Genomic DNA, 13,318 nt, shown 5'->3' with positions numbered 1-13,318 from the left:
ACAGTATCTGGCACAGAGCTGAAAAAGTTTCAAAAAAAAAAAAAAAAAAGTGACATTGCACTTGTGCCCACAGAGGTGGGATTATGTAACTGCCAGCTTCTAGAGGACCTAACTTGTAGCAGATATTGGAAATCTCTAATGGCAGCCCTTGGAGAGGGTCTCCAGACTCATCTGAGTCCTATTGTGCTCAGGAAACAATACATCACCACCTAGCCGACTGAGAGAGAGGACTCTTCTCCGAGCTCACTATCCACCACCGTGGAATCTCTCTACATCAAACCCTTACTAGAGTCCCCAAAGCACAGCTGGTCTTAATTGTTTCTGGAGGACTCCATCTAGTTAACTGGGAGGAGGCCGGCAAGGATCGCAGGAAACCACATTGGTTATTTTATCAGGGTTGAGCTGACGGCTACACATAGGTAGTGACTTAGAAATAATCTGATGAGCTGAGTGCTTTACTTCCTATTCTGCTACAAATTAACCTCAAAATTGCTACAGCTTTAAAAAACAGATACTTTTGAACCCATGCAGTGAAGAAAGTATCTCTAAGAACTGGAGGTAAGAAGTGGATCACTGTAATAGACTTTGAACACAAGCTGGTTTTTTTGTTTTTTGGGGTTTTTTTGGTCACACCTTGCCACATATGGGACCTTCCTTCCCTGACCAGAGATCGAACCCAGCACCTCCTGCATTAGAAATGTGAAGTCTTAACCACTGGGCTACCAGAGAAGCCCCTGCAAATTGCTTTTAAAAACCAGCGTTTGGTCCCAGGTGAATACATTCTGTCCCCCAACAGCTCAATCTAGGAACTCATTAGTTATTTTTCGTCTGCAACATGAGATTTAAAATTTCTTAAAACCCGAAACACATAAAATGAAATGGACAAGAGAAATGGCAACAGATATTCATTAGAACAAGCATATGTTATAACTATCCCTGGAGGAGGGCAGGGCACCCCACTCCAGTATTCTTGCCTGGAGAATCCCATGGACAGAGGAGCTTGGGGGGTTACGGTCCATAGAGTTGCAAAGAGTCAGACATCACTGAGGCAACTTGGCCCATGTTACAACTAGGCGTCAGGGATGCCTTTCCACGAGCAGAGAGTGCCTACTCCGCTCTCTGGGCCCCGAGGTCCCTGCAGTCCCCACAAAGCACTCACACCACTTTCCCTTTGACCGACTCATCTAAGACATTCTAGGGCTGCCTTGTCTAAGGGCTCTGCGTGGGCAAACACTCGCAACAGCCACTGAGGAAACCCAAATCCCGAGAAGATGGCAGTAAGTCCCATTTTCCCACTCTCAGAAGCCGGCACCTTCTCCAGCTCCAGCCCACCGTCCAGAAGAAACTGTGAATAGCAACAACGCTGGCCCCGGACTAGAATTCAGCGACATGAACCCAAGAGGCATAAGCCGTTCGGGAAGACGGCACACAACACTGACGAGCAAAAGAATGAGACGTAAAACCACGAACCTCCACTGAAGTTTCTTCCGGGGCAACCATTTCTGCCTCTTGGTGGGAAGACGATGCAAATTTGTCGATTCGGGTGAGGGTCGAGTTCGTTTCTTCTTGGGGGTGGGTGGGAGGAAGCGGTCTAAACTCTTTAAGGTCCAAGGGAGTCCCCCAGGGTTCTCTCTGCCTTCAAACCGCCACCTCCCGAGCAGAGTCAAGAATGCAGAACCACGCTGACGGAGCGTAACGGTCAACGTAGTCAAACACGCGGACGAGACACGTGCTGCTCATTAATCACTCGTTACTCGCACCACCTGTGGGCAGGCGGCGACGCTCCGCCAGGCTAATCGCGTTGCTTGGCTGCCTCCTTTTTCCAATACAGTGTCCCTTACTTTCTGTACAGCTCTTTGCCTTCTCCCCTTGCCCCAACTTTGGCCCAGTTTTCTTGCGTTATCTTCAGATATTCATAAACACTGTTATTTCCTACTAATCATTTAGGAATAAAAAAGGTGACTGGGGATGCGGCCAGCTACCATCATTATTGTTCACATTTGTTAAAAATGAGCATGCATTAGTTTTATCCTAAAGGAAAAAAATTTTTTTCATAAAACAAAAGGTTTTTGGACTCTACTTCAGAGTGTGATTAAAAAAAAAAAAAAAAACTGGCCAAATACCTTAAAAAAACAAAAAAACCAAACCAAAACAAAAAAACCCAGAGTAACTTGACCAAAACACTGCAAATATCATGAGACATTAACATCAAAACCTACACAAGAAGAGCGCTAACAGTTTGTCACGAGCCTTTATGCATAATTTTTTCATTGACTCCTCCCACCCAGTAATAGGGGCATTCATCTTTCCTGTTACCCAGATGAGCAAACGAGGCTCAGAAGTCAGGCAGCTCATTCAGAGTCACAAAACCGGCAGGCTGGGGTGTAGGGAGATGGGAAATGGTCTCAATCCAAACAGAGTGCTCTCTCCAGCCACAAAAGCGATCCCCTAGGAACGGTACATGGGTTTCTCAAGATGGGATGTCTGATGGGCTTTTTGACAAAGTGGCTCCTCCATTCAACCAAGAGCAGAGCCTCAGTGTTTAGGACTGGGGGTGAGGTGCGATGTAAAAATGCCAAGTTAGTGCCAGCCTGGCAAGTGACACACACACACTCATACACACACACCCCAGAATGAGCCATGGGCCATAGAGGGGTGGGGAGTCAAAGAAATTCAGGTATCTCCTAGATTCGGAGAGAGGAGGGCTCCACTCAAGCTGGAGAGATCAGAACAGGCTTGACGGGCAAGGGGACCTGGGCTCCCCCTCAGAGCACCAGGAAGAGGTGAGCAGGACGTGATTGGGGTGCAGGGCTAGAGACATGAGGGTTTGGCTGCTGCAGCTGGGAGCCCACATGTCAGAGGGCAGAGGTGAGGGTGGCGCTGGAGCTGCCTCACAGGGGCAGGCAGAACCTCCGTACAATTTGCTCATTGCTGGAATCTCAAAGACAGCTTTGAGTGATTAAGGGTCCTGGAATGAATGCTACAGACATTTTGAAAACGACCTGTCAGGATCAGAAAGATACTTGGAGGAGGGATCTTCAAACCCAGTGTCATGAGAGATGGTCCCACATGACCCCACTTCACTCTGCCCACATGTAGCAACCATCAGTCGACACTGGGGCTGTGGGCCAGCAGACCCTACAAACTTATAGAAGGGGAACCAACAGTGTGTAGATGTGTGTGTGTTGCCTCCATTACTACAGGGGAGGAGGGAAAAAACCTTCCCAGACCTCTTTTCAAAATTGTGATCTCGAGGTATGAACCCTTTATTTTGTGAAGGTATTTTGGGGAAAGCGTAAAACTGGCCCAGGACAGTCAGGGGACCATATTTTGTGCAACAGCAATTCTTCTAAATTTAGAAGGCAGAGCAATCACAAGAAGGATGCGAGCAGTGTCCTTGGATGCCCCACAGAACAGGCGGATGACAAAGCTGCTAAGAGGGGTTTGCGTTGAAATCCTGAGCTCCCCGATTTAGCAGAATGCTTCTCTTGCTCTCTCCCTTGAGTGGGTTGTCAGAGCAGACCCACAGCAATCGCATTTTGAAGCCCATTCCTTTACCTTGTCTTAGGCCTGCTTTCACAGGTACATAAATCCCCCGGACTTGGGGAATTTCCTTTCTAACCAGGTAGAAGTCAATTTCCTTATCCAAACTCAGGGCTATATCTAACATTTGCCAGATATCACAGACGGATTTCTTTCTTTCTTTTTTAACCTCATCTTCACAGCAGAAACATAAAAGGGGAGATCTATAAACATTTCAGATTCATAATATACTACTTCCTCTTGGTCTTTTTAAGCGGAAACTTTGCTCTTGAGTAAAGGTGAGCATCTACTAAGAAGTCATTTTCTCTGTCAGGGGGGCTCGCCGTTCACTGGGTCGCAGCTGAAATGTGTTTTAATAAGGCCTTTCTCCTTTACAAGCTCGGCTGGCTTTCAGCTCGTCCCACAGCCGCAAGCGGGAGGAAGATGCCTCTCAGATATCCTTTTGTTACTCTAATCAGAGCCAGAAGGGCTGTATTGACTTTCGGGCCTTGGGGAGTTGTAGTTCTTTTGTATCCATCTCATCCAAGAAATCAAGTTTGATTAATTTGTCATCAAGGAAAATGTGTGATCAGCTCAGAGCCAGGCCTTTGAAGAGGAAGGATGAACTTGGGCTTGCAAAAGTCCAGGTCAGCGGGCAAAACAGCAGTGGTGCCGAATCGAACAAGTTCTTCTCAGAGCTGCCTGTTCTCATTTAAAAGACTTTAAAACAAAACAAAACACAAACCCTTTTCCACATAAACATTCAGGGTTGGATTGCTCCCTGGCCAGGGTCTCTTTTTGTTTACTTTAATTTTGAAAATAGAGTTATCAGGGCTACAAAGCAAGACCCGGAGAACACTGAGCCGTGCCACAAAGCGCAGGGGTGGAAGGATTTGACCTCCTGCCAATCTTAAAAGACCACGGAGAGTGGGAGAGCCGAGAGGGCTGAACTCGGTGTCAGCACGTGCTTCTGGAATGAATAATCGGAGGGGTCTCCAGCTGGGTCATGGGACAGATGCTCATTTATGATGCTCTGGGCTTGTTAACCTGCACTTAGTGGAGTTCCCAAACTGCTGAAAATGCATAAGGTAGCGGCCCCGAGATATTATTTAATCCGAGACTTAGTGTCATATTTCTTGTTCAGATGCTATATATGCTTTATAAGGAATTACAGGCTTTTAAAAATGACAGAGTAAGCAATCTTTAGACATTCCACAGTGTAAGAATTCCCATATTTAACATGTTGGTGCACAGGCCGTTTTATGACGGTTACCCCTCAGGTAGAGACATAAAGACGTGAATTACTGAGCAGAAGTCGAGGGCTCGCTTGGCTTTGAAAGATGTTTGAAAAGCACCAACAAATTATAAACAGCCTCTGTGGTTACTGAATTCATTGTCAAAACTATTATTAGAGAATTTTAAAACAATGCTGAGATTAGAGAAAACACTCAGCTTTAGAAATCTAAGGATATTTTAGGGTAACATTCAAACATTCCTTCATTCAAACATGCATCGAGTTTGCAGTCTGTGTAGGCATTCGGAAGTCAAACATATTTAAGAACCATTTCCTGTCTTTCTTACCATCTAGTGTTCAGAAGTTTCAATCCCCTGAACTGTAAGCTCCTCAAAGAATGGATGATGTCTTGTTTATTTTCTTATCCCTAGTGCTTGGCATGTCTTAGTTGTTCAATACATACTAGCTGAATGAATGAGTCAATATCCTATATAATCCTTATCTCAGTTATATTAATGCCTATCAATGTGTCTTTAAGGTATCCAGGATTAAAAAAACATACCTGTTATTTAGGGACTTTTTGGGAGCCTGCTACAGGCTTCATCCCAGGTCACGTCTGCAGGCCTGCAAGCCACACTGGACAATACGAGACTAACACAACACAATGTTCCTCAGCCTGGAAACATTTTAATCAACTAAACTTCCTTTTTATATTCCTGAGTAATGAAGACAATCACGTCCTTAGAAAATAATTAATTGGAAAGTTCATTCAGGTTTTAAATGGGTTCATGGCAAATGGACCCAGAAGCCAGGTATAGAGTTCAAGTGAAGAAGGTAGATCTGTTTTTCCCAATAGGGTGTCATGAGGTAGAACGATCAGTAACAAGCAGTTGGGAGACTAGTGAGTTTGGCCAGTGTTGCCACCAACAACTTACAGGACCTCAAACAGCTAAGGCTGGGCCAATCCCTTAAGAGGAAACTGTCAAAGTTTCACTGGATCAGCTCCATTCTCTGTACTGGATGAACTTCATGGATACAGCCAACCTAAGGAAGTATTTACTACTGCTTTGCAGAGCAAAGTACTGAGCTGGGTGCCTAACTATGCTGTTTGCGTTGAAGAAGCTCCACCTTCTTCCTTCCTAGAGATGAGGAAACTGGGGCTTAGAGAAGACAAGTGACTTGGTCAAGACACAAGTTCACAGGATCTCAATCCAGTAACAAATTCCAAACTAAGCCCCGTGCATGCTGCCCAGTCTGCTTCCCTTCTAGAGGCTCACACCCAAGCCTGAGTCAGGCATCCCAGAGGGGTTCAACCCAGAGAGAATCCCAGAGTCTCCCAGCAAAATAACCAAACGTTTTTACCAGGATGCTTAACCTTCTGGTCAAGGAATCAAGTTCCATCATCTCTGCTCTTCTCCTTTGCAGTCTCTGGTAGAAGCATTTGCAAACACAAATAGTTAAAGGTCACGTCAGAAGCAGAATAGGGATTCTGCATGATCCATCTGTGCTGGGATAATCCAGAATTGGCCATGAATATGTGGAAGGGCCTACACTACACCAGTAATTCTTTTTCACCTGCCATCCACACCAGTCAAATGTGTTATTCTTGTACATTCTTTGGAGAAGAGTGTGAGGCATGTGCATCCACAGATTGGGCACTCAAGCGAGGCAGGAAAGCAAGCCTCGAATATAAACTTTTTAAATTCCCAGTTAAAATCTTGAGAAAATAAGCAAGTGGGTGGTGCATCCTAGTTATAAACTGGTTGCAAGTCAAATCTGCTCATGTGGAAATGATGAAGAGAAGCAGATTAGAAAACGTGTCCTTTTTTCCACAGAAGGTAGGGAATGAAGGAAAGATCATTGATTGTAACAGCCACAAGATTTAGGGATCTGCCTGCAACTTTGCCACCGACTGTTTTTGTGACCTTACGCAAATTCTTTATACTCTCTGGGTCTGGAAAACAGTGAACTAATAAGGCCAGTGACTTTTCCATCTTTTTCTTAAGGCTGTAGATCCTTTCCTTTAGAGGCAAACTCATACAGAATCTCAGACATCAGACACATTATCTTGCCTCTCTGAACCTCAGTTTCCACATACAGAAAGTTGGGACAACAATGAGATCTACCTCTTAGAGTTTCGGAGTGAAGGACATTCATTAACCCATGTAATTAGAGTGCATGGAACTCCATACACGTTAGCTATTATTTTCAGTGATATCATAGCTATGACCAGAGCAGCATACCTCAGTAGGAGCCTTCCAAACTCTGCCCAACGGCTGACTTGTAGGTAGCAACTGTTTACGGAGTGTCACTCTACACTTACCTTTTGAAGGGCTTATAAATAATTTTTCTGAACTCAACCTTCTCAAGTATAACAGAGCTTCTGTACACAAAAATATAAAGTAAGGTTTATCACTTGGGTGATAAAACCATAAAGAAATGCAAGGAGGTGTTACTGTAAGTCAGGGTAATGGTTATTTTATTGGGGAAGGTGGGGGCCGTGACCAGGAGGAGACTCGTGACTGGGGCTCCTGAGGTAGTTGGCCCAGTTCTATCCCTCAAGATGGGTGCTGTTAGAAGGATATTCCCTTGGTAACGATTCACTAAGCTATACATTTGTGTTGGGTGGTTTTCTATATTCTTGTTTTACTTTACAATAAAAAGGTCTTTAAAGTGATGTTTCATAAAACACAATCAGTGAGTACATAAATACACTTACTGGCTTCCAAAATGTTAACGTTTTGCCACACAATGCACGTCAGTAGGGATGTGTTATTGTTTTACTAGACTTTTAAAAATAAATTTTACAATAGGAGCTTTGTTTGCAGTATCTAAAAGTATTTCTGTAGAACCAGCCACCTGGGGAACACTCTTTGAAAGAGAAGGGACTTCTGTTAAAATTTTATTTATGGCTCTGTGATTTTTTTTTTAAAGATACACTCTGAAAATCAAAGTCTTGTCCTTCAGAACTTGACTATCTTCACAAAACACCAACCATGTTTGCCTTAAAAGGGGGCATACTGCTTTAGGGCTGAACCTTCACTTCCATTATTTTCCACTAAGTCACAAAACCCCAAACTTTCCTAGGACCTGAAACCTTCCTCTAGGTCTGTATTTTTTAGAATTCTATGTGTGCAAAAAAAAAAAAAAATGATTTAAATTTCCTGAACGAGAGGAAATCGGGGAGTAAAAGCTTGTCCACATCTTTGAAGCTGGGAGGAGCACACACATTTAACCATACCATCTGTGCAAATGGTACCAGAGTTCAGTATGCTCATGACTGGAAGGGTTTATGATTTATGCTTGCTAGTTAAATATGCTTATGATTTAAACTTATTTTCTCTGGCAAGAAATACGCTAGTCAGCACCACGGCCAAGCCAGATGATGGGAAATAGATACATATTTCAATGATACACATTTTAACTTGCTGAGCCTTGTAAATGCTACTGTTTTCTTTTTATAACAAAAGACCTACCTTCCTGTAGGATTCCAGAGATTTTTAAAAACTACATTCATTAGCAAAAGCAGTTAAAAATTCCTTAACAGCAGTTACTGCACTAAAAGAGTCACTGGTGTTGGTCTTGAAAACATTGTATTTTAGGTGGGAAAGCAGAGCCTGTGCTTATAAAACTACCAAGAACACATTCCACAAGTGCATCAATAACTGCTAGGTAATAAAACGCAGACTGATACACGACTGCAGTTATCAGACTCAAACGGAAGAGGAGATATGAGGAAATCTCAAAGCCTTCAGAGTGTTATGCCCTGTCCCCCAAAACCTGCATGAAATTCACTGAGTTAAAATTAATTGGGCATCATATACATAATCCTGAAAATTGTTTGCTTTACAGGGAAAGGTAGGAAAGTCTGCAGATGAATGGGAGAAAATAAGAGTTTGCTGCTTTTCATGACAATCCCAAGCCCCCTAACTCCTTGATATTCTCAAACAGCCTGAGAAAGGAATATGAAAAAGAACAGATACATGTATATTACTTTGTTGCATACGCAAAACTAACATGACATTGTTAATCAACTGAACTCCAACATGAAATACAAAGTTAAAAAGAAAGAGTTTGCTGCTTTCTTCTGTTTGTTTTTAAAGGGACAGGGTAGCTCTAAAGGACGAGTAAATCTACTTGGCTAAATAAGGATCAACTGAATCTTATGGGCAAATTGGGGGACAAAAAAGAAACAAGCATGATTGGCTTATTCTAAAATGAAACCATTCTTGGCAGAGGGTTAAAAAAAAAGAATGCAAGTAAATGAAATGTGTTTTCTAAGACACCAAGATGAGCCCTATCACCAAATATATTCAAGAAGGGAGTAGAATAGACAGAGATACTGCTTCCTATCAGAGGACCACAGCAACGCACTAGGGTCAGATACCATGCTCACGCACATTCAAACAGGTGGACAGAAAGTTGCAGTAGGTGCTGGAATAAACAGAGTTTGACAGTCAATGCATATATACCTGGGACCTTCTTAAGATGAAGCAATGTGGTTAAATAACATCGCATGAAATTCTAAACCTGAGGGACTACATTTCTATACTATAGAACCTAATTACAGCATAAAAATTCACGGCAACAGATTAACAAAAATCTCAACGTGAAGTTCTACAAATTAACGGACGCTTAAACAAACCTCACGAAGTTCTAACTTAAAAGACAGGAGTGCTAATTCACAGCAGTATCGTCCCAAATTAGAAAACGGTAAGAACTTTCTCATGAAAAGGCCAAACATGTGCACTAAACACATAAATCACTACACGTTTTCAAGTAAGAAAGTTACAGTCTAGTCTTACCTGATGGCTGCCAAAGGCTGGAATAAAAATTACTGACTTAGAGATGCAACTTTCACATGTATCCAAAACATCAAACACAACACACAATATAAAATCAAAAATAACTAGAACAGAAAACTCTTCAGTCTGACCTTAAAAATACTGAGCAAATCACTAGATGAAGCCAGATCAAAAGGAAGGGCATTACACCAGCTTGTAGCCATATGTGAAGGGGCCCCAAAAGCACAGGGCACAGATGGTATACCATGGAGAGGAGGGGGCACAGGCAGACCCAAGAAATCAGGCAAATAAACCTGCTTCAACTTATACAGGTAACACAGTTCAAAAAGAATGAGTAATTTTGAAGGCAGACTGATAAAATTTTAGATTTGGGACAAATGGTGCTGGAGGTCCCAAGCTAAAGTGTGCCCACTGTCTAAGCTCTGAGGTCCTTTTATGTACAATTTCAATGAAGCTGAAATCTCAAATGAGGAAGATATACAAAGGAATGGTGATGTGTTAATAACTAATTACTGAGAAGACAGTTAAAATCTTTTGGTAAAACCATACAATGGCTGCCTGCCATATTATCTGATTAAGGGCTAAGAAATTCAGGGGTGGGGGGGAATTTTAATGTATATGCACCAAAACTAATAGCTTTATTTGAAAATAAAAAACCCTATAACTTAATTAAAATGCTCAATGTCCTTTAATATTCCCCACTCTTCATTAATATAAATTGCTAAAAATAAAATTTCTACCTGCTAAACCTTTTTAAAAGTCAATTCTTTGTATGTTAAAAAAAAAGTTCTACACAAAACTCAGAAATGCTCCTATTTACCTCATTCTTGTTTCTCTCATGTAAAGTTGCCAGGTTAGTAAACCTCAAACACTTCCAAAATAAAAGTTTCAGAAAAATTGTCTGACTTCAACATGAGAAGTTGAAACTGTCATGAAGAAATCATGCACTTTGTTAAATGAGTCGATCACCTTTTTCAGGAAACAACCAAAACAAAAACATGTAAGACAGATTTCTTCAACCTCATGATTTCTGAAGGACACCATAGAATATCCAAAAGGCTATTTTATTGGATATTCTAGTAAGGTACATTCAAAACACACACACATATACAATGGGACTCTCAATTGTAGTAGCAATGATGAACAAAATAATACTGACTTCTTGATGACTTTCACTTATCATTAACATGGTTTAAGGAACACTTACTTGATTTTTTATTTCATACTCTTATGTATCAAAGAATCCTTCCAGTTTAGTAACAGCTTTGCTAAGCCATGTCTAGGAATGACAATTAATTTTAGTGGAAATTCATTCATGGGCTTCTTTGATAGTCATTCGAACAGTTTTGCGTTATTTTACATGCAATTTTATAGCTCTATAACGTTCATTTAATCTTGTTCAATGATGCTGAACCCCAGATGCCATAAGACATTATAGAAAAGTAGTTACTGCACATATGGGGTAACTACTTTTTCTGAACATTAATTTCTTTTTTCTTAACAGGCTGAAATGGTATTTAGAAAAGAGAAAAGCCTACCACTCTGTACTAAAGGTTTTATATTATGGACTTCCGGAGATGGGCTACTTATTACTACTTGTGGTGCTAGCCATAAAGTTCTTATTTACGAGCATCATCTTTTCAAGTCTAAGTAATAATGGCTTTCTCCAGGTTTCAGAAGGTTGTTGGTATTATCCAATTGAATCAGGTCACCTGAGAGAGCTTGGGGGGTAGGGGGTAGGATGCTCTCCTCGTTTGTCATATCTAGGGATTGGATATAATGAGGGATTCATAAAGTGGGGGTCTAAGGACTACCCAGACTAGAACTACCGGGGCACTTGCTAAAAAGGCAGGTATCTGACTCAGAAACTCTTAGGTTTGGGGTCAAGAAAGGAAGCACCCCAGTAATTCTTCTACAAGCTAAGGGACAGGAAGCCCTGATAGATGATCTCAAAGGTCCCTTCCACCCTAAAATTCTAAGAGTCTGTGAGTTTTCTTTGAAGAGTCAGTTGCATCAGCAAGATCTACAAGACAGTGACTTTGAGCCTCAATGGGTTAACCTAAATAAGAAGTGCTGTTAGATTTTGACGCATACGTAAAAACAGAAAACAAAAAGAGAGCAGTATTATCAGATGTGTGAAATGTGTGTCATCTATTTGGGCTTTTCTCCTCGTGGGAAATGTAGAGGAATGGCCCACCCTAATTGCTACACAGATGAGTTCCTAGGGGTTTTTCACTGCACTCCCATACCTAACCTTTTCCTCCTCACCTTCCGACTCCTCTCTGCAGTTGAGGCAGTTCTCCAGGCATTTACAATCCTGAGTCACCGAACTCTCTTGTAATCAGTCTGAATATCCTCCATTAGGAAATAAACCATCTACAGGCAGTCCTCTACTTTCATTTGTAGTGAGTGGAATGTGATAGAAACATCGATACAGGAAAGGTGAACAGCAGACTTACACTTTTAAGGGGAGGTTCAAATTTAGAAAGCGAACACAGACGAAAGAATCCAACTCTAATTGCACCTCTCCCCTTGGACACAATATTTGCCCAATATGATGAAATATTTCTGGTATTTCTTATAGGTTGGTTTATTTCATTCCTTCTCTTCCTAACTGCTCAAAGGCTCAATGAGAGCCTAAAATTTGAGAGTTTTTTATACCACATCCGGAGTGTTTTATCGTTGACACAGTTTTATTAGGTGTAGGGGAACTAAACCTCTACTGGTAGCATCTCATCAAAGTTTTATAAAACCACAAGAGCAATAGGCAGTAGAATCTTAACGTAATTACACAAACAGAGCCGGATACACTATGCTGCTGAGCCAGGACCGTCGGCTGGAAGGCAGCGCCACCGTGTGATCGATCTGGATGTTGTCAGTTTCATGTAAGCACAGAAGTTGGGATCCCCTTGGAGTTGGGCATCTTATAGCAAAGCCCCACCTCCCGGAATAATGAAGTTATTTTACAACGCCACACCGTGACGCTGCTTCAGGAGAGAATGAGAGCTGTTTATAAAAGGGCGTCTGATTATGTACGTGTCTATCAGTGTCCAGATTGGATCAGATATTTAGTGCATGATTAGGGTGACTTGCTTTGGGGTTAGAGGGTGTTCCCTGTTTAAGGAAACTTGGACTGGGATTTAGCCCTCAGACTTCAATGCTCAGCTGCATCACACTGGCTAGTCCCCTGTCCTTTCACAAAAGACAATCTCTGTTGGTAGATTATACATTATGTCAAATGGACCTGATAATACCCAAAAGTTTCTTTCAAGTATAAAGTCTTGTGACTGTATGTAGGATGTAGATATCAGCTAAATTCAAGAGAGTGGAGAAGATCAGAGTCAAGTTAAACTCAAAGTTTACAGGAACTGTTTTCCTTTCCATATTTTTCTCCGTCAACTACATCCTGAATTTAATAGGTACATGATATTAAATGGACATGTTCTCTGTAAACTATACCCTCACTTTAGAAATGTGGAAAAGGTGGAGGAGGGAGGAGGAAATATCAAAATGGAGTAAGTCAGCATTCAGAAAGCACTTACAAAAGAAAACCAAAATACAGACAAATTACTTTCAACAGGTATGATCCGTCCTCAGTTGAACAGGAGGGACTGTGGGTGACTCTACACAGAGTCCAGGCTACACCTGCAAAGATTTGGCAGAAAGACACCGGGCTTCTGCTGGGACTGCCCATTCTCCCCGGCCTCGGCCAAGGAGGGGACACTACCCTAACACAAAAGTCACATGCCCCACAAGA

General features: G+C 41.9%; 1 protein-coding gene across 1 annotated transcript in view; it reads right to left on the bottom strand.

Moving 5' to 3' along the window:
• Positions 1–13,318, bottom strand: part of EIF4E3 (eukaryotic translation initiation factor 4E family member 3) — a 115,011-nt gene that overhangs the window by 60,972 nt on the left and 40,721 nt on the right. The window lies entirely within an intron of this gene.

This window comes from Bos javanicus, chromosome 22 (genome assembly GCF_032452875.1).
Source record: "Bos javanicus breed banteng chromosome 22, ARS-OSU_banteng_1.0, whole genome shotgun sequence".
Taxonomy (NCBI): domain Eukaryota; kingdom Metazoa; phylum Chordata; class Mammalia; order Artiodactyla; family Bovidae; genus Bos; species Bos javanicus.
Note: the sequence above shows the minus strand (reverse complement) of the source record. Positions and strands in the feature narration are given on the sequence as shown.